Below are 18,139 nucleotides of genomic sequence, written 5' to 3' on the forward strand. Positions count from 1 at the left end.
GAGACTCAAGATTGTCTCAGGACTGGATTTTATAATCCTGCTTGAGATTTTACCATCTCGGGATCGTAAAATGGGGAGGAATAGGCGGCAAAAAAAAAAAAAAATGGGTAGGATGGATCCCATGTCACAGGACCTAGGACCGCACCCTGAAGCCTCCTGTGACTGCTTGGCCTCTGTGACACCGTCAGCCTGGACCCACCCCCCCGAACCCCCAACCTGGGTGCTCAGAGATCAAGGTTGCTGCTGCTGTCTGTAGCCTTCGCGCTCACCTCTCAGCCCTTGACAGTGTCTGTGAGTCAGAGCACAGCCAGACCTCAGTGTCCTGTCCCCGCTAAACTGCAAGGGACCAGAAAACTGAGAGGAAAATGGGATACTCTCAGCCTTATTTCGCACCAATGCAGTGAGCCCTCGATGCCAGGTGCTCCTCGGAGGAGCTGGGTGTGGAGGACCTGTATCAAAATCTCCTGGACAATTTGATTTGAAAAACGTGCTTGGTGAAACCCGGTGACCCCGTCCAGTCGGTCCGGTCTGCGGAAGAGGGAGGTATTGGGGTTACGTACCTCTGTGGTGTGAGTCTCCACTCAGCCCAGCTTCTCTTGCTGCCTTCAGGGCCCCACCTGAGGTCTGCTTCCAGGCCGGGGAATACGTTCGCTGGAGAAAAGAAGGCTTTTCCAGCAGCCGAGACAAGGAAACCCTCTAAAAGACCAGGCGGTGTCCAGAGACAAATAAAAGCACTTAACCAAGGATCGCAGGTAGAGGACTTACCTTCTATGACAAGAGAGCAATTTCTTGCCAATTGAATACGATGTCGGTGTATCCCCTCAACTTTAAGGTAGACACCTGTGCAGAGGCAAAGAACAGGGCTCAGACCCTTATTCCTCAATTTGGGTTGCTTCCAAAAGTGAGTGGTGAGTCTACACTGAAAACCCAAAGAAAGCGTTTGTGAGAAATCCCCTACACGCCTGTGCTTGGAGGGCCAGGCACGAGGGCACCTGTGTGAACGTCGGCAGAAGCCGGATGCTTCCTTGAGACCCCAGGGCCTGTGAGGTGACCCTGACCCTAGCCGAGCACAAACCTTCCAAGTGGATTGTGACTCAAGAGGAACTACCGAACAGGTGGCCGCAGAAGCTGTCTGAGCTGCCCCACAGCGAGGCTTCCGGCCAGCACTTGGAGGCGCCCAAAGCCAGCATAACTGAAGGAGCCCCCTTAGCTGGTGGAATAAACTGACAAAATGCCACCAGAGGCTGTGTGTATGGGGTTATTACGCCACTGTTCTCCATTTTACGTGTACTTTAGAAAGCAGAATAATGATACCTTTTTCTTAGCAGACATGGAGGGATATGGCCCCCAACTCATATAAACCTTTAGCCAAATTTCAGACTCTCTCTTTTTAAAAAAAAAAGTTTATTGGCTTACTTTGAAAGAAAGAGAGAGCGAGAGAGAGGAAGTGGGGGAGGGGCAGAGAGAAAGGGAGAGAGAGAATCCCAAGCAGGCTCCACGCCGTCAGCACAAAGCCGGGCTTGAACCCACGAACCGGGCAACTGTGACCTGAGCTGAAATTAAGAGTTAAATGCTTAACTGACTGAACCCCCCCAGGTGCCCCCAAATTTCAAATCCTTGAGAGCAGGATGATCGGAGAGCATTTTAATATAAATGGCAGATTACTGTATCACTTTGTGATGTCAGTGATTACATTTATGCCCGCTAATTAGCCCCATCTGGAGATGGCGCCCACATGAAGCAAAGAGAAATGATTACAGCCAATGGAAACATTCCCACGTGCGCTTCTGTTTACCCAGGTTTCCCTGTGGCCCCGGTGAGGGGCTGCTGATCCATTTATTCCACAAACAGCTTTGAACTAGACCACGTCTCAGTCATCTCTTCGCTTACTTCCCGGGATCTCACTCAGACGTACAGGTAATATAATGTGTCCTTCATAACTGAGGAGACAAGCAGCAAAGAAGTTGTGATTCCTTTCATGGTCACATAGTTAGTGCCTGGGTGCGTACAAGATTTAAATCCAAGCTTTCGAACAGCGGGATGCAAAGACGTCCCCTGAAACCCAAAAGGTCTCATGAAATTTCATTTAAGAGCTCACTTACCATTTGTTGAAGGGGATGATGATATTGACCTTGGAAGTATGACAAGTAAGTGAAACAATCTTTCTAAACATCTGTCACAGTGCCTCGTCTGCACTACGGTGATGATACATCCCTTCGTTTCTTTTGCTCAACATCAAGATTTCCCTACATTGTAGGATTAAACGATCACTCGGGCTTTAGAACTTGCTCTGTAGAATTTGGTTCCCCCGATAAAGAGAAGTGATATAGAAGACACCCCCGTACCGACAACTACCTTATGTTAAACATCTTCTAAAGCATTAAACTACAGGCAGAGAACATGTTGGAATGTTCTGGAACACGTTGACCAACAAATGCCTGTGTGTGGCATTCAAAGCTTCCCTTCGCCCTCTTCGCCACACCCTCATATGTGGTCTTATTTTCTAATAATAACTGGATTTCATTTGTTTACTTGATCTTAATGCAAGCTTCTCAATACGTAGGAATACCTTTTATGTCTTTTGCATAGTAAATGTAGAGAAAACCTTGGTGAGAGAAAAGCTACAGTAAGAAACCTGGAGGTGGTAGCAGCAGGAGTGACAGAGTAAGGACTTTGGAAAATTCTTCCCTTCACAAAATTACTGAGAACACTGGCAAAAATGCCCAAGTCATTATTGGCGTTGAAATGGCGTATGAAAACAGTAACAGCACTTTGCCCTCCACCAATTATGGTGGATATGGGGACCTCTTCAATATTCTCGATTCTGTATCTTGGGCAGGAAAACATGAGGATGATTCTGACATGTCCCGTCACATCCAGAAACCAAGAGTGGTTTCACGAAGGTTAGGAGTAATATCAAAAGGACGCACAACAAGCCAAGTGAAAGGGCTCCTATCGGCTAAGTTACGAGAAATGGATCTTCAAAACGTTTCCGATTATGTGATCGGAAATTGGGACAAGCCGAGCCTGCATCAAGCCATGGACTCATAATTGCACTCCGAAGACAAAATACAAACTTCATAAAATGATAAGAATATGAAAAATAAGTTTAAATCGTCACTGAATTCTGAGTGTACGAGAGGGCAATTATACGTAGCTTGTTTCTTTAACAAGTATATATCTTCTCATAAAACATGGATATTTGCTTGTTTCCGGCATGCACGCAAGCCAACACAGTAAACTTTGAGTAAGGCAAGGAGTGCTGGAAAAAGACAGGAGAAGGAATCCACAACAGTGGTCACTTACTAACAACAATAGAAAGCTGAGTTTCTAGATGATATTAAAGAATGAAATGATTCTAAATAATGAAAACTCTAAATATGTCATTATAATAGATTTAAAAAAATAGATGGACTAGGTCTGCTCTTGTAATGGACTTTTAATGTGCGTTCATAATGACAGCTTATGTAAAACTTATAGAACGCGTTGGCTTTGAGAAAGACACTATGCCTCTAAAAATCAAATTCCAGGGGAAAAAGTGCAAGGTCTTGAGAGATGATGCACCGAGTAAACATTGTTGTTGACGCTCATGCTTTGGCTGGACAGGAAGGTCCTACTTTCTACCAAAAAATATTCAGTTGATAACCCAGGTCTTGTAACCATGGCTAGCACAAAAACATATTTTCATTTCTTTGGGGCGTAACAAGTATACCAAAACCCTAGGGACATGTAGAGATTATTCTAGGAAAGAATAGGAATAGTTAATGCAATCTCGTGGGATTAACATTCTTTATAACTTCTTTAGGATAAGTTTACTATCGTGCAATCATTTTAACATTTCCTGTATCTTTCGGCTGTGTCTTGCAGAGTTTAAAGTCTGTGAAAGGCTGATTTATTAGACTTTCATTCTAATAAGATATACAGACATGTTTATATTTTCAACCAATATGTCCATGGTTGAAGAGATTTCTTTTGTGAAGTACATAAATTTTATGGGTTGTACAAGTTTTATGTAATTGTGTGGATGAATGGCACTTCTTGATGTCTCAAAATATTTACCTTGGTAACCTCATAAGATTAATAAATTTGTCATTAAATAAGGAAATTATGATAATTACTCCCTTCGAGGTGCAACATTAAATAATTCAGCATCACGCAGTGTCCTGCTTTGTAAGAACACGTCGGAGGTGGGAATACAGTAAAACTCATGACGTGATTTCATTTTTTTGCTCTTCTTCCAAAGAGATTATAGACACTCAGAGACAGAGAATGTTTTACCACTTTTCTTGATCTCTTCCTGGACACCTGGGCCTGTGCATTTGTAGTCAGTGCGGTTGAGTATCACTAGTCCCCCAGGAGCCCCTAAGACAGAAGGCAGTTGTCAGGACACGGTGGGAGGCAGCAAAGTTACAAACCCAGGACCTTGACCATCTCTTACTGGTAAGTCCAGTCCACTGAGTCAGTCTATTTCGTTTATATCCTGAGGGCATGCACACCTAGCCAGAAACAAAGAGTTTTAAATTTAGGTAAACTTCTGACTTGTCTATCTTCCTAGACTCTGAACTTTGTAAAACATTCAGCCATATTTTCTACTCCTGCAGAAGGTTCTAAGTGCCTTCGCTCACTGTCATTCGCTCAAGGGGTGGGCAGATTATACCTAAGGAAGAACAAAATTCTGTTACACATAGCACACAACATCCACAGGACTTACGGATTCCTTTCAAATCCGTGCTTTCTGTCCCCGGGCAACATATGCCCAGGGACCAGTTCATACATGCAACGTGCGGAACTTCCTGGGTGACCGGAATGGATCCAGAAAAACCGTCACTGCTTTCATTTTCATTTCTGTTCAAACCTTAAGTGCAGCTTCTGTCCTGAGGTAATTCTGTAACGTGCATAGCAGCTGAGACCACGCTGATCCCCAATATGCTGTTCTAAACTCTACCTCCCAGGGAAATTCCAAATTCTAAGAATTTCGAGAGTGGATGAAGATTTGAAAAAGAAAAGTGTGTGTGTGTGTGTGTGTGTGTGTGTGCGCGCGCGTGTGTGTGTGTGTGAGTTTTACATGAGTGTATACGGTCATGAAGTTTAAGGAAGAGTTACTGTCACTTACTCTCCAGCTCCTTACCCCGCACCATTCGCAAAGACTCTTTCCTGGTCCCTCTTATCTTATCAAGTGGTCACACAAGGTATAGGCTCAGACTCCTGGATCTCACAGTGAGAAATGCCTGTGCACTTGTCAGAGGGGCCGTGCACACATGTATACAATGGGAGGGCTGAGGGAATAGAGGAAAACGGTGTCTCTGCAAGGCAAACCTCGCTTTTCACTTCATAATCTTTTTTTTTAAGTTTATTTAGTTATTTTGAGCGGGGGAGAGGGGGAGAGGGGGAGAGGGGGAGAGCGGGAGAGAGAGAATCCCAAGCAGGCTCCATGCCACCACCAGAGCAGAGTCCAACGCGGGGCTTGAACTCACAAACCGTGAGATCATGACTTGAGCCAAAACCGGGAGTCAGACGCTTAGAACTGACTGAGCCACCCAGGCGTCCCTTGACACGTCTTTTTACTTAATTTTTTCCCAAGCTATTAACTACGGAAAAACTTAGAAAGATAAATAAACAAATGGAATGCAAAATCACTCTCAAATTTATTAATCATGGCTAACATTTAGTTCATTTTCTTCCACTATATGTTATATATGTGATAGTTAAAATTATTAATAACACAATACATATCATTATATATTTAAATTCTTATAATATCATATATATTATAATTATATATATGTGATATATATAATTTAAATTACTATACAATGTAAGCATTATTTATTATGGCTTATATATACACACACATTTAATTACATATATATGTATATGTATCCACACACACGGAATGTAGACCTATATATATATGGATATAGTTGTGTTTTTTAATATATCATAATCAGTTTTATATGTAACCATATAATCTTTGAAAATATAATTGAGGGTATTCATAATATTTTTTGATAATTTTGCTCTAAAGTGAACATTTGATAATCTAATATTTTTTCTGCCCGTGGCTATTTTACATTGCTCCTAAGGTTTTTGTATTATATATAATATTATAATATAATGCAGTAGTATTGTATATATTATATACAATGTTCGTATAATATATAATATATATAATGTATACATATTACATATAATGTTGATCTGTGTGTGTATATATATATATGTATATATTATGTATATATAATCAAAGTCTTTGCCTAGATTAAGTTTCCCTAGGTTACTTCCTAAGAGGTAATGAACATTTTAAGGGAGAGAATGTGTGCTACATTGTCATGCTCCCAAATGTCAGATTTTTCAAAAAATATGTGAGAGCTCATTTCATTGTGACCTTTCCAAAATTGGATACTACTATTCAAAGAATCTTATTAATCTCTCAAGCAAGAAATTTTTGTTTAATTTGACTTCCTGTCATTATTAAACTGAACAAATATAATGGTTTTATTAATCATCTGTGATTCTTCTTTAACAGTCATGTTATAATAATCTTTCCATTAACTGTAGTATTTTGGGTCTAATTAGATAGATGCTTCCTACAATAATTTGTTGTCCCTGCTCAGTTATATCTGTTGCAATTATTTTTCTTATTTGCGTGTTTTTGAAATTCATTTTGTGATTATGTCAACATCTTCAAATTCAAATTCTTATTTCCTATTTCTTTTCTTCTTTGGCATTTCTTCTTTTTTTATTTTTTTTAATGTTTTATTTATTTGTGAGAGCAAGAGAGAAACAGTGTGAGTGGGGAGGGGCAGAGAGAGAGAGGGAGACACAGAATCCAAAGCAGGCTCCAGGCTCCGAGCTGTCAGCACACAGCCTGACGTGGGGCTCGAACCCATGAATTGTGAGATCATGACCTGAGCCCAAGTCTGCCACTTAACCCACTGAGCCACCCAGGCGCCCCCATCTTCTTTGGCATTTCTTATTGGTTTAGGTTTGGGAAGTAACTTTGATTTCAGGATCAGATCTATGCTCTGTAATGTTGTCATTCTCTAGTTTTGTTTTTTAATATAAATATTCAATGTATTAGAATTTCAGTGTTTCTTCTGAGGCGAAGCTCTGAAAATCATTTTTAATTTCCACAATATCAAAATTAACACAGAAAATGACCCCACATGCTCATTTCTGGGTAATTGTGCTTAAAATCCCCAAGTGGCTTCCTTTAAACATAGCACTGCTTTTACTCCTTTTAAGTAGGGCGATATTGTAAACAATGGAATCATTTTGAAATGTAAGGAAAACAGACGAAACCTATAAAATTCCTGTAAAGACACACGAGTAGGGATGAAATGGGGTTTAATACTGCCTGTAACCATCTCCTCTGTGTATCAGCTGAGTGATGAGAGCAGAGAGTAAATCTGGGTAAATTGATCTGAAAATTCCAGGCGATCTGGCAAGGATGTGATTTTTTTTTTTTTAAGACCCACAAGATTAGACCAGTAAAGTAGCATGACTAATGCACAGTGGGGAAGATTAATGCCACCGCTGTCTCTTGAGCGAGAGGCTGTCTCCACTATTAATGGCATTTGTGTAGGACAGACCTGCTTTGATGAATAGTTTGCAATCGTACTAGGTGGACCGTGTTAATCAAAATGGCCACAGTTATGATAGAAATGATCCCCAATGCGTGTTTCATTGTTTGCATTTCTAAGAAGTCAGATACTGACTTTTTTTTTTTCTCCAGTGGTCTTCCTAACACCCAGTGGAGGCAGCCTAGAGACCCATGCAGAAGGCAGGGTAAGAGCCACATGGGTCTCTGAAACCAGGAAGTCTGTCATCACAGCTCAAGCACAGTCTGAAGGTAAATCGAAAGGCAATGGAAGCTTCTTATCTCTTATTTGGTGTCCGATCGCCGAAACTGTGCTGGGTTTCTGATGAATATATTCATGGGGGGCTTTGGGGGATAAAAGAGAATCACGGAAGTTGGGACTTCCCCGACGTAAAGACGTTCAGGGAGCCACACCCTGGCATCTTTTTGTTTCTGCCACTTAACTCACGCCCACACCCCTGGAAGGCACGTTCTCAGCTCCGTGGATTTTTCCGCTTGGGCCCTCAGTGCTCTTGAGGATTTACATTAGTGAGACAAATGGCTAATTCAGTGCAGCCAAATGTTGCACATTTCATGATTAAAGACAAGCCTCCCAGGACTGGGCTTCATTTATTTCCCCTGCAGTGAAATATGTGTGGATTTATATTTTTTCATTACCTACATAAATACAAGCAGTTTATAAAATACTGGAGGAATCATCAAAGTTAAATCTCCCATTCCAAGACTATGAAAGGAACTTTTCTGTTGTTTCTTTCTTCATAAAAACACAAGCCACCGTGTTAACGATTTAGTGAAAAGAAATCTATTTAATTATATTGTTTAAAAGTGAAATAAATAGAATTCAGCATACCCATTGATTAATTCAGCTGAAGTTCTACTCTTGGTTTCTGAAAATTAACGGCTTCTGTAGAAACTTGTAGCACTAATCGTCCCAAGTTATTGATTATTAATAGAGGTGACATTGGGCAATAATGTCAAAGTTACTCTAGCATCCGTAATTATACCGTGAGTTTTCTAGTTATCAGACTATTTGTTTGTGCGTCCATCCATCCCATGAATACTGCAGTGTCTACTTCGCACTAGGGACTGGGAGTCAGTAACGCACAAGATAAAGTGTTAGTCCCGTGGCGTTAACTGTGATTAGCAGCTACTAAAAATGGCCCCCAATGACACCTGCCTACGGATACTCATGTTCTCATGTAATATTCTCCTTCTTTAGTGTAGAATGGACCTAATGACCCTTTTCTAACACAAAGAAACTGGCCCAAGTGATGGAATGTCACTCCCAGCATCAGGCTACCAAGAAGGTTTCCATCTTGGCGCCCCTTCTCACTCTTTCTGTCTCTTGCTCTAGGAGACACCTGCTATGACTCTATTTGCAAACTCTGAAAGATACAGAGTGAGAAGCTCTAGCTGAACTATTGCCAGATCCCTGACCCCCAAGAACCGTGAGATAACAAATGAGGCTATCCAACGTCTCGGGCTTTGGGGTAGTTTTCTACACAATAGTTAACTTACACACTCACATGCCAGTGGTAAAGTCAGAGAAGACATAAACAAATAAATGTATCATCTGATGTTAGGCTGACCTGGCTGCTTTTGGGTAATGGGACTGTGATATGCATATGTAGACTTCCCTTTATATTTCTTGTGCTTAGGGTTGGTTTTGGGTTTTTTTGGGGCAGGGTGGTTGTTTGTTTGTTTTTGTTTCTTTTTTTTTTTTTTTTTTTGCCTCTTGCAACTATGGGTTTGTAGTTCTCATTAAACTTGGAAAAAATGTTAGCCAAAAAACTAAATTTGAAAGAATTGAATTTGAAAAATCAAATATAAAAATCTTTCTTCAAGTATTTCTTTTTTCTGAGCCCCTTCCTCTTGGGGAAACTTTACCCATTTATCGCACTGCTCAAAGCTGTCCCACATGTAACAACTGCTTTGCTCATTTTCCGAAATTTTATTTTTCTCTTCGCATTTCACTATGGATGGTTTGTATTTCGAAGTCTTCACGTTCGTTAATCTTTCTTTTGAGAAGTCGAACCTACTTGCAACTATTCAGGAAATTTTACACCTCGCTCCACCCAACATTTTTTAAATTTTTTAAAAAATGTTTATTTATTTTTGAGACAGACATAGAGACAGAGCATGAGCAAGGGAGGGGGAGGGGGAGAGAGAGAGGGAGACCCAGAATTTGAAGCAAGCTCCAGGCTCTCAGCTGTCAGCACAGAGCCCGACACGGGACTCGAACTCACAAACTGCTAGATCATGACCTGAGCAGAAGTCGGATGCTTCACTGCCTGAACCACCCAGGTGCCCCTCCATGCGTGATAGTTTTTTAAATGAATAGTAGAGTTCATGCATTTTAACTTGTGTGCTGATATTTTTTTATTCCCGTAAGTATTCTGGAACTTTATTCTGGGATGCAGTTCAGTTACTTGGAAACAGTTTGCTTCCTGTGAGTCTTTAAGACTTTTGGGGGCACAGCTGTAGCGATGCTCAAGCTAGCATTACTATTTCCCCCACTACTGTCTCAGGACCCTTCTGTATACTCTGCAAGGGTATTCTGACCTGGGGGTCTCCCAGTTCGGTGTATGGAAAGAGGCACTATTCTCAGTACTGCTAATGTTCCTCGGTGGCTCTTTCCCTGGACTCAGGTTTCCCTGAATACTCCATGGGAACCCTGTGGAGAAGGCAGTGCCTCTGTCTCTTCTCTGCAACTCCAACTTGTGAACCCCAAGCTACTTTGGTCTCCCGGCATCTCATCCCTCTCTTCACAACTCAAGGGCTCTGCAGGGCTCCTCCTGGGTACTGCTCCTTGCACCTTGGCTTACAAACGACCGCAAGGCAAGAAAATGGGCAACCATGGGGCTTACTTCCTTTGTTTCCCTTCTCTCGGGGGTTAGGATCCTCACGTGCCTGGTACCCCTCGCCTTGCCAACCACTGTTTGACATACCTTTGTCTGCTCGGGGTAGGGAGGTAAATCTGATCCCATTATTCCATCTCAGTCAGAAGTTCAAATAGAGTGTCCATTTATTTGTTTTTATTTCTTGTTTCTTCTCTCTTTTGTATTTATTTTCTCTCCTATTTAAAATTTTAAGTCCAGTGTAGATAACATACCGTGTTATATCCATTTCAGGTGTACGATGTAGTGATTCAACAGTTCTATACGTTACTCAGTGCTCAGCAAGGTAAGTGTGCTTAATCCCCCTCACCAGTTTGACCCATCCCCCCACCCACCTCCCACCGATAGCCATATTTGTTCTCTATAGTTAAGCCTCCATTTTTTAGTCTGTCTCCTTCTCTCCTTTGTTCGTCCATTTTGTTTCTTAAATTCCACATAAGGATGAAATCATAGAGTATTTATCTTTCTCCGACTGATTTATTTCACTTAGCAGTCTACTCTCTGGGTCCATCCATGCTGTTGCAAATGGCAGGGTTTCATTCTTTTTTTATGGTTGAATCATATTTTCATGGCAGAATAATATTATTTTATGGCTGGATAACACATATACACACCACACCTTCTATGTCGAATAAAGTGGCAAGAGTGGACATCCTTGTCTTATTCCTGACCTTAGGGGAAAGGTCTCAGTTTTTCCCCATTGGCATGATGTTAGCTGTGGGTTTTTTATATATGGCTTTTGTTATGTTCAGGTATGTTCCCTCTAAGCCAACTTTGCTGAGGGTTTTATCATGAATGGATACTGCACTTTGTCAAATGCTTTTTCTGCAGCTATTGAAATGATCATATGGCTGTCATCCTCTTATTGATGTCATATAACATGTTGATTGGTTTGTGAATATTGAACCACCTTTGCATCAGGGGAATAAATCCCACTTGACTGTGGTGAATGATTTTTCTAATGTATTGCTGGATTCAGTCTGCTAAATGTTCAGGATTTTTGCATCTATGTTCATCAGAGATCATTGGCTTTAGTTCTCTTTTTTGTGTGTTATCTTTATCTAGTTTTGGTATCAAGGTCATGTTGGCTTCCTAGAATTAATTTGGAAACTTTCCTTCCTCTTCTCTTCTTTTTGGAATAGTTGAGAATAATAAGTATTAACTTTTCTTTAAATGTTTGGTCAAATTTACCTGTGAAGTTGCTTGGTCCTGGACTTTTGTTTATTGGGAGTTTTTTGTTTTTTGTTTTTGTTTATTTATTTATTTACTTTATTTATTTATTTATTTATTTATTTATTTTTATTTATTTATTTTGAGTCAGAGAGAGATAGAGCATGAGCAGGGGAGGGGTGAAGAGAGAGGGAGACCCAGAATCTGAAGCAGGCTCCAGGCCCTGAGCTGTCAGCACAGAGCCCAATGTGGGGCTCAAACTCACGGACCGCGAGATCATGACCCGTGCTGAAGCCAGACGCTTAACCAACTGAGCCACCCAGGTGTCCCAAGGGAGTTTTTTGATTACTGATTCAATTTCATTACTGGTAATCAGTCTGTCCAAATTTTCTATTTCTTCCTGATTCAGTTTTGGTAGGTTATAAGCATCTAGAAATTCATCCATTTCTTCTAGGTTACCTAGTTCGTTTGCATATAATCTTTCATAAAGTTTGCTAATAATCATTTGTATTTCTGTGATGTTGCTTGTTATTTCTCCTCTTATTTGTGATTTTGTTTATTTGAGTCCTCTCTCTCTCTCTCTTTTATTGATGAGTCCAGTTATTTTCTTTTTAGTTAAACTTCTTTTATTTAGACATAATTATAGTTTTGGATTCAGTTTAAGAAATATTGCAGGGGCTCCTGGGTGACTCAGTCAGTTGAGCTTCCAACTTCGGCTCAGGTCATGATCTCCGGGTTTGTGAGCTCGAGCCCCGCATCAGGCTCTGTGCTGGCGGCTCAGAGCCGGGAGCCTATTTCAGATTCTGTGTCTCTCTTTCTCTCTCTACCCTTCCCCCACTCACACTGTTTCTCTCTCTCAAAGATAAAGATTAAAAAAATTTTTTTTTGAAGAAAGATTGCAGACAGATCTCATGTATTCTTTACCTGGTTTCTCTGAATGGTAACACTTTGTGTAACTTTGGACACTGTCACAACCAGAATACATACATTGATAATGTCAAGAGACAGAAAATTTCCTTCACCGTGAGGATCCTTCTTGTCCTTTGGTAACTACATCCACTTTCTTCCTACCCTTCTGTCTCCTCTGTAAACATTGGAAGCCAAAAATATTTTGCTTATATGATACTGTCACTCAAGGGCTATTTTATAAATGGAATCATATAGTGTAATCAACTTTGGGATTTGCTTTTTCACTCAGTCTTATTTTTAAGATATTTACCCATGTTGTTGTGTATCTTTTTGTTACTGAGTTACCATTCTATGGCATGGTTATGTCAGAGTTTCCCTGTTCACCGAGTGAAGGACACCTCAGTTGTTTCCATTGGGGACCTACAATGAAACAAGTTGCTCTGAATATTCATGTGCAGGTTTTTTTTGAAGTTTAATTCTTTACTTATTTAATTTTTGAGATGGTTGGGGATTGCAGAGAGTGAGGGAGAGAGATAATCCTAAGCAGACTCCATGCTGTCAGTGCAGAGCCCAACGCTTGGCTCAAACTCATGAACCTTGAGAACGTGATCTGAGCTGAAATCAAGAGTTAGATGCTTAATGGACTCAGCCCCCCAGGGGCCTCTCATGTACAGGTTTTTAGTGAATATATTGTTAGCCTTAATGCCCAAGAATGTAATTGCCAGCATATAAGGTACACAGAGGTTCACAGACTAACTGTATCATTGTACATTCCCACCAGCAATATATGAGTGACCCACTTTCTCACGTCCATGCCAGCATTTGGTGTTGTCATTATTTTTTATTTTAGGCGTTCTGTTACATGTGCTGTGACCTTCCGTTGTGGTTTTAACTTGCACGTCCTTAACAATGATAATGATATTAAACACTTTGTATGTGCTTATTTGCCTCCTGTATATTCTCCTGGATAAAATGTCTGGTTTTGTCCTTTCTCCATTTTACAATTCGTTTGTTACTTTAAAGTTTATAATCGGCCTTTGAGTTAATATTTTGTATGAGGTGTGAGATTTCAGTTGAGATTCTGTTTTGTTTTGCTGTTGTTGTTTGTGTTCATAGATACCTAGCATCATCTATTGCAAATCCGTCTTACTCCATTTGAAATATTTTTGCCCCTTTGTCAAAAATCAGCAAGGCATGTTTATGTGATTCTAGTTCTAAATTCTTTATTCTGTTTCATTCATGTGTGGGTCTATTTATTCACCAACACCACATAATCTTGACTATGGGAGCTCAGTAATAAGTCCCGAAATTAAGTAGAACAATTCCTCTTTTTTGTGAAATAATTTTAGCTTAGATCGTTGACTTGAGATCTTTCTTCCTTCCTAATACATGTATTTAATGTTATAAATTTCCCTCTCAGCATTGTTTTAACTGTGTCCCACAGCTATCCTAGTTTCTTTGACTTTCTTTATAAGTTTTAGATTAATTTTGTTTATAACTGCAAACATTTTGCTAGTACTTTGGAAGGAGCGTTAAATCTATAGTTCAGTGTAAGGAAGATTGGCATCTTCATGCGGTTGAGTATTCCAATCAATGAGCACAGTGAGTCTCCACTTGCTTAGATCTTTGACTTCTTTAATTAGCCTTGTGTCGTTTCCAGTGTACGAATCCTGTCCATTTATTAGATCTACGCTTAAACATTTCATTTTGTAAATGATCATCAATAATGTTATAGTTTTAATTTAAATCCACGTGCTCATCGTTCATATACAGAAATGTAATTGAATTTTGAATGTGTATCTTATATCTTACAATATTGCTGAACTCTACATTAGTGCTCGTAATATTTTTGTAGTCTTATTGGGATTATTTGACACAGATCCTCATACAATCTGAGATAGGAAGTTTTATTCCTTTAAGATCCATATACCTTTTACTGCTTTTTCTCACTGCATTGCACTACTGTCTGAATCAGAGTAGTCATAGCTGACATTTGTGCCTGGCCCCAAATTTTAGGGAAAAGGATTCAGTGTTTATAATTAAGTATCATATTCACTGGAGGTATTTCATAAATAATTTTTATTAAATTGAAGTCTCCTCTTTTCTTATCTTTTCTGAGAGTTTTTAGCATGAGTGGGTGTTTTGTTTTATTGAGTAGGCATCACACCCAGTGTGAAGCCCGACATGGGGCTTGAACTCAAGACCCTGAGATCGAGAACTTAGCTGAGATCAGGAGTCTGATGCTTAACCGACTGAGCCATCCAGGTGCCCCAGGTTTTTAATTGTAGATTTGTTTTTTTTTTGTTTGTTTGTTTTCAGTTTAAACAGTTTTGCTTTACATATTTTGCAGCTCTATTGTGTGGTGCATACATATTTAAGATTACTGTGTACTTCTGGTGGATAGACCCTCTTATCACTAAGTAATATATATCCCCATATTTTTGTTTAATGTGTTCTTGCTTCCTCATTCTAATTTTTTTTCATCATTTCCCTTATATTTAGAAAACTTCCTTTTGCTGTCCTTTTATGTCAGGTCTTCTGGCATAAAATAAACAGACAAACGCTCTTCATTTTCTTTCATCTGAGAATTCCTTGATGTCCCCTTCATTCCTTAAGGATATTTTCACTAGATATAGAGTCCTGGGTTGACAGCTGTTTTCTTTCAACATTTGAAAACGTTTGTGCTGCTTTCTTCTGATCTTTAGAGTTTCTGGTAAGAAATCTACTGTCATTTGATTTGTTTCCCCCTAAGGGTAGGGTGTGGTTTCTCATTCACTGACTTTAAGATTTACTCTTTGCCTTTAGTTTTCAGGTGATTGACAATAATGAGCTGCAGTGTGAATTTCTTTGATTTTGTCCTGTTTAGGATTCACTTAGCTTCTTGAATATGTATTTTTATGTCTTTCACTACATTTAAGAAGGTTTCAGTCATTAATTTTTAAAGTACTTTTTCAGCCCCTCCCATTTTCTCTTCTCTTCCCAGCATTTTGATGATAGGAATCTATACTTTGTTATAGTCCCATGGGTCCCCGATGTCATATTCCCTTTTTTTAGTCCATTTTCTCTCTGTTGCTCCAGTTAGGTAATTTCTACTGTTCTGTCTTCAACTTCACAGATTCTTTCCTTTCTCCCCTTGTTATCGACTGAATGTTGGTTTCACCAAAATTCATACACTGAAGCCCTAATCTCCATGTGGCTGTATTTGGAGATTGGGCATCTACAGAAGAAATTAAGATTACCTTAGATGACAAATGTGGGGTCCTGATCCGAAAGGATATGTATCCTTATAAAAATTGACACCAAAAGGCACTCTCCCCCCTCTTCTCTTTCTCTCATCCTCTCTCCCTGCCTCTTCTCCTCACGCCTGTGTTGATGCACAGAAGACAGGGTTTGCAAGGACTTGGAGAGGAGGCAGCTGTCTGCAAGCTGAGAAGAGAGGCTTTCCCGGAAACTAAGTCAGCTGGGATCTTACCTTGCACTTCCCAGCCTCCAGAGCCGTGAGAAATAACTGTCTGTGGCTAAGCCATCCAGTCTGTGGTATTTTGTTATGGAGGCTCACATTAATTCAGACACCCTTCTATTATGTTATTGGACCTTCCACTGAGTATTTTCTTTCAGTTTTTGTACTAGACGTGGTTACTGATGCCAAGTAAGCACTCCTGAAGTAGTTTGACAATCAACAGCTCACAAGTAATACAAATTCACCATACGAGGATAGGCTAACCTGGGGCTTCAGCTTAGCCAAAAAAAAAAAAAAAGATCCTGGGCCTAACCTATTTCAGTTTTGGACGCTTTGAAGATTATCTAAAATGCAACACATGTGATTGATTAGCCGATCATCTGAAGAGTCAGTGTTATTCAGCAATTCTGCCTTAAATGCCTATTCTTTTAATAAGTTACTGAACCATCCACATGTATTCAATCAATAAAAATTTATTGAACATCTCCTATCTCCCTGGCACTATGGTAGTTATGGGCATTGGGCAATAAGAATACAACTCACTTAATTCTTAATTCCTTTCCGACTATGTTGCCTTTTGAGCCTGATAACGATTTCTGCATTACGCCCAGGAAAGGGAAAGCCTTTGGTATTTAGGGTGGGTACTTTGGGTACTGGCCTGGTGCCTAATTGTTTTTTGAAATATCCTTCTTCTCCACTTTTAGTGGGAACAGTTTCTCTCATTTATGACTGAGGAAGAAATAAAGAGCACTAAATGCATACGGTATAAAGCCTCTCTTTGTCTCTATCTTTGCACAGACTTTACCCCACAGACTGAGTCTCAGAGGGCCTTCTGATCCCCATGGGTGGTCTGAGCTTTCCGCGTGACAGCTGGGAAGCCTAAGCTACTGCTCTGGGGCAGCGGGGGAACCACTAGAAAGAGCCAATAACAAGGATTTATTTTCTCTTTGGTTTTTCCCCTAAATCAACTATAAAAAAAAAAACTGTATAATACTTAGCCTGATAAGCAGAAAAGGGAAAACGCAAGATTTAAATTATTGGTTCATAAAATAAGACGCCAGACAATCCAGTTTCATTATGCACTGTGGATTGGTCGTAGTCCGTTAGCAGACAGAAGTGCTATGCATACAGATACTGCAATAATAGGGGGAAAAAAAAAACCAGTTGATTGGGGAAGCAGTTCCCCTGCCTTGATTATTTTCATAATTCTTCCCTGTCTATTGTCTTCACAGATATGAGCACAATGTCAACTCTGGCCTTTTGTTGCATTTGTTTTTATTTTTGGTGTAGTCAAAATTTCCAACCATTTCGAAATGAAAAAAGTGCCATGTTGCCCTCTGCACTTCTGGGTTTGTCACAACATTGTGTAATTAGGCATGTTGGCAGTCTAATACTCAAATTAAAAGCATGTTTTCATAAAGACACGAACCCAAGAAATAGTAAAGTTATTGGGAAATTCCTGAATCTCAAAAGCTTTCTTAATTTTGAATATGTGTGTGTGTGTATAACACATATATATTATGTATGTATATAGTATGATGTATATATCATGTTACACACACACACACACACACACATACACACACACACACACACACACACACACGTGGGAAAATAGCCAAAAGGGGCTCGGTCTTAAAATCCAGAGTCTGGTCTGAAAGTCCAGAGTCTTAGTGAGATAGAGACGCAGAAGCAAATCAGATTTTTGGGCCACACCCATCCAAAGATTCAGCTAAATAAAGGAGGGTCATTTATGGATTCCTCTAACAAATATTTGAACAAATATTTATGGCCAGTTTACAATGGGCCGGACACTGTTTTGGAGCTAAGGGTCAGTGGGTTTCATGGCCAAGTCTATAGGAAAAATTTGCCACTAAACAGCAACTGAAACTATGAGCAAACAGTGTGCTTAAGGCACAGCCAAGCACTGCCCTCAGCTAGACTTTCTGAGCTGTTTCGTATAACCGTATTCAGTAAAGATGGAATTGATTTTCCCTAAAGTTTCCGTTCGCCACAAAACCGGTGTGGTCATGCTTCCTTCATTTGAGAGATGTCCAGAGAGGGCTTGAAAAAGACAATCAGCGTTAGTGCCCTCAAGGGCTC

At 40.0% G+C, this 18,139-nt stretch overlaps 1 long non-coding RNA gene across 2 annotated transcripts; it reads left to right on the forward strand.

The window, feature by feature from the left end:
* Positions 1–216: 216 nt before the first annotated feature.
* LOC122238812 lies at positions 217–16,070 on the forward strand. 2 transcript variants are annotated; one of them, XR_006218002.1, is made up of 5 exons: positions 217–752; positions 1,800–1,917; positions 7,736–7,852; positions 10,732–10,783; positions 15,957–16,070. It is a non-coding gene; the product is annotated as an uncharacterized LOC122238812 (long non-coding RNA). The 2 variants fall into 2 exon arrangements; XR_006218003.1 differs by lacking the exons at positions 7,736–7,852; positions 10,732–10,783; positions 15,957–16,070 and adding an exon at positions 2,840–3,319.
* The last annotated feature ends 2,069 nt before the right edge of the window (positions 16,071–18,139 follow it).

This window comes from Panthera tigris, chromosome B2 (genome assembly GCF_018350195.1).
Source record: "Panthera tigris isolate Pti1 chromosome B2, P.tigris_Pti1_mat1.1, whole genome shotgun sequence".
NCBI lineage: Eukaryota > Metazoa > Chordata > Mammalia > Carnivora > Felidae > Panthera > Panthera tigris.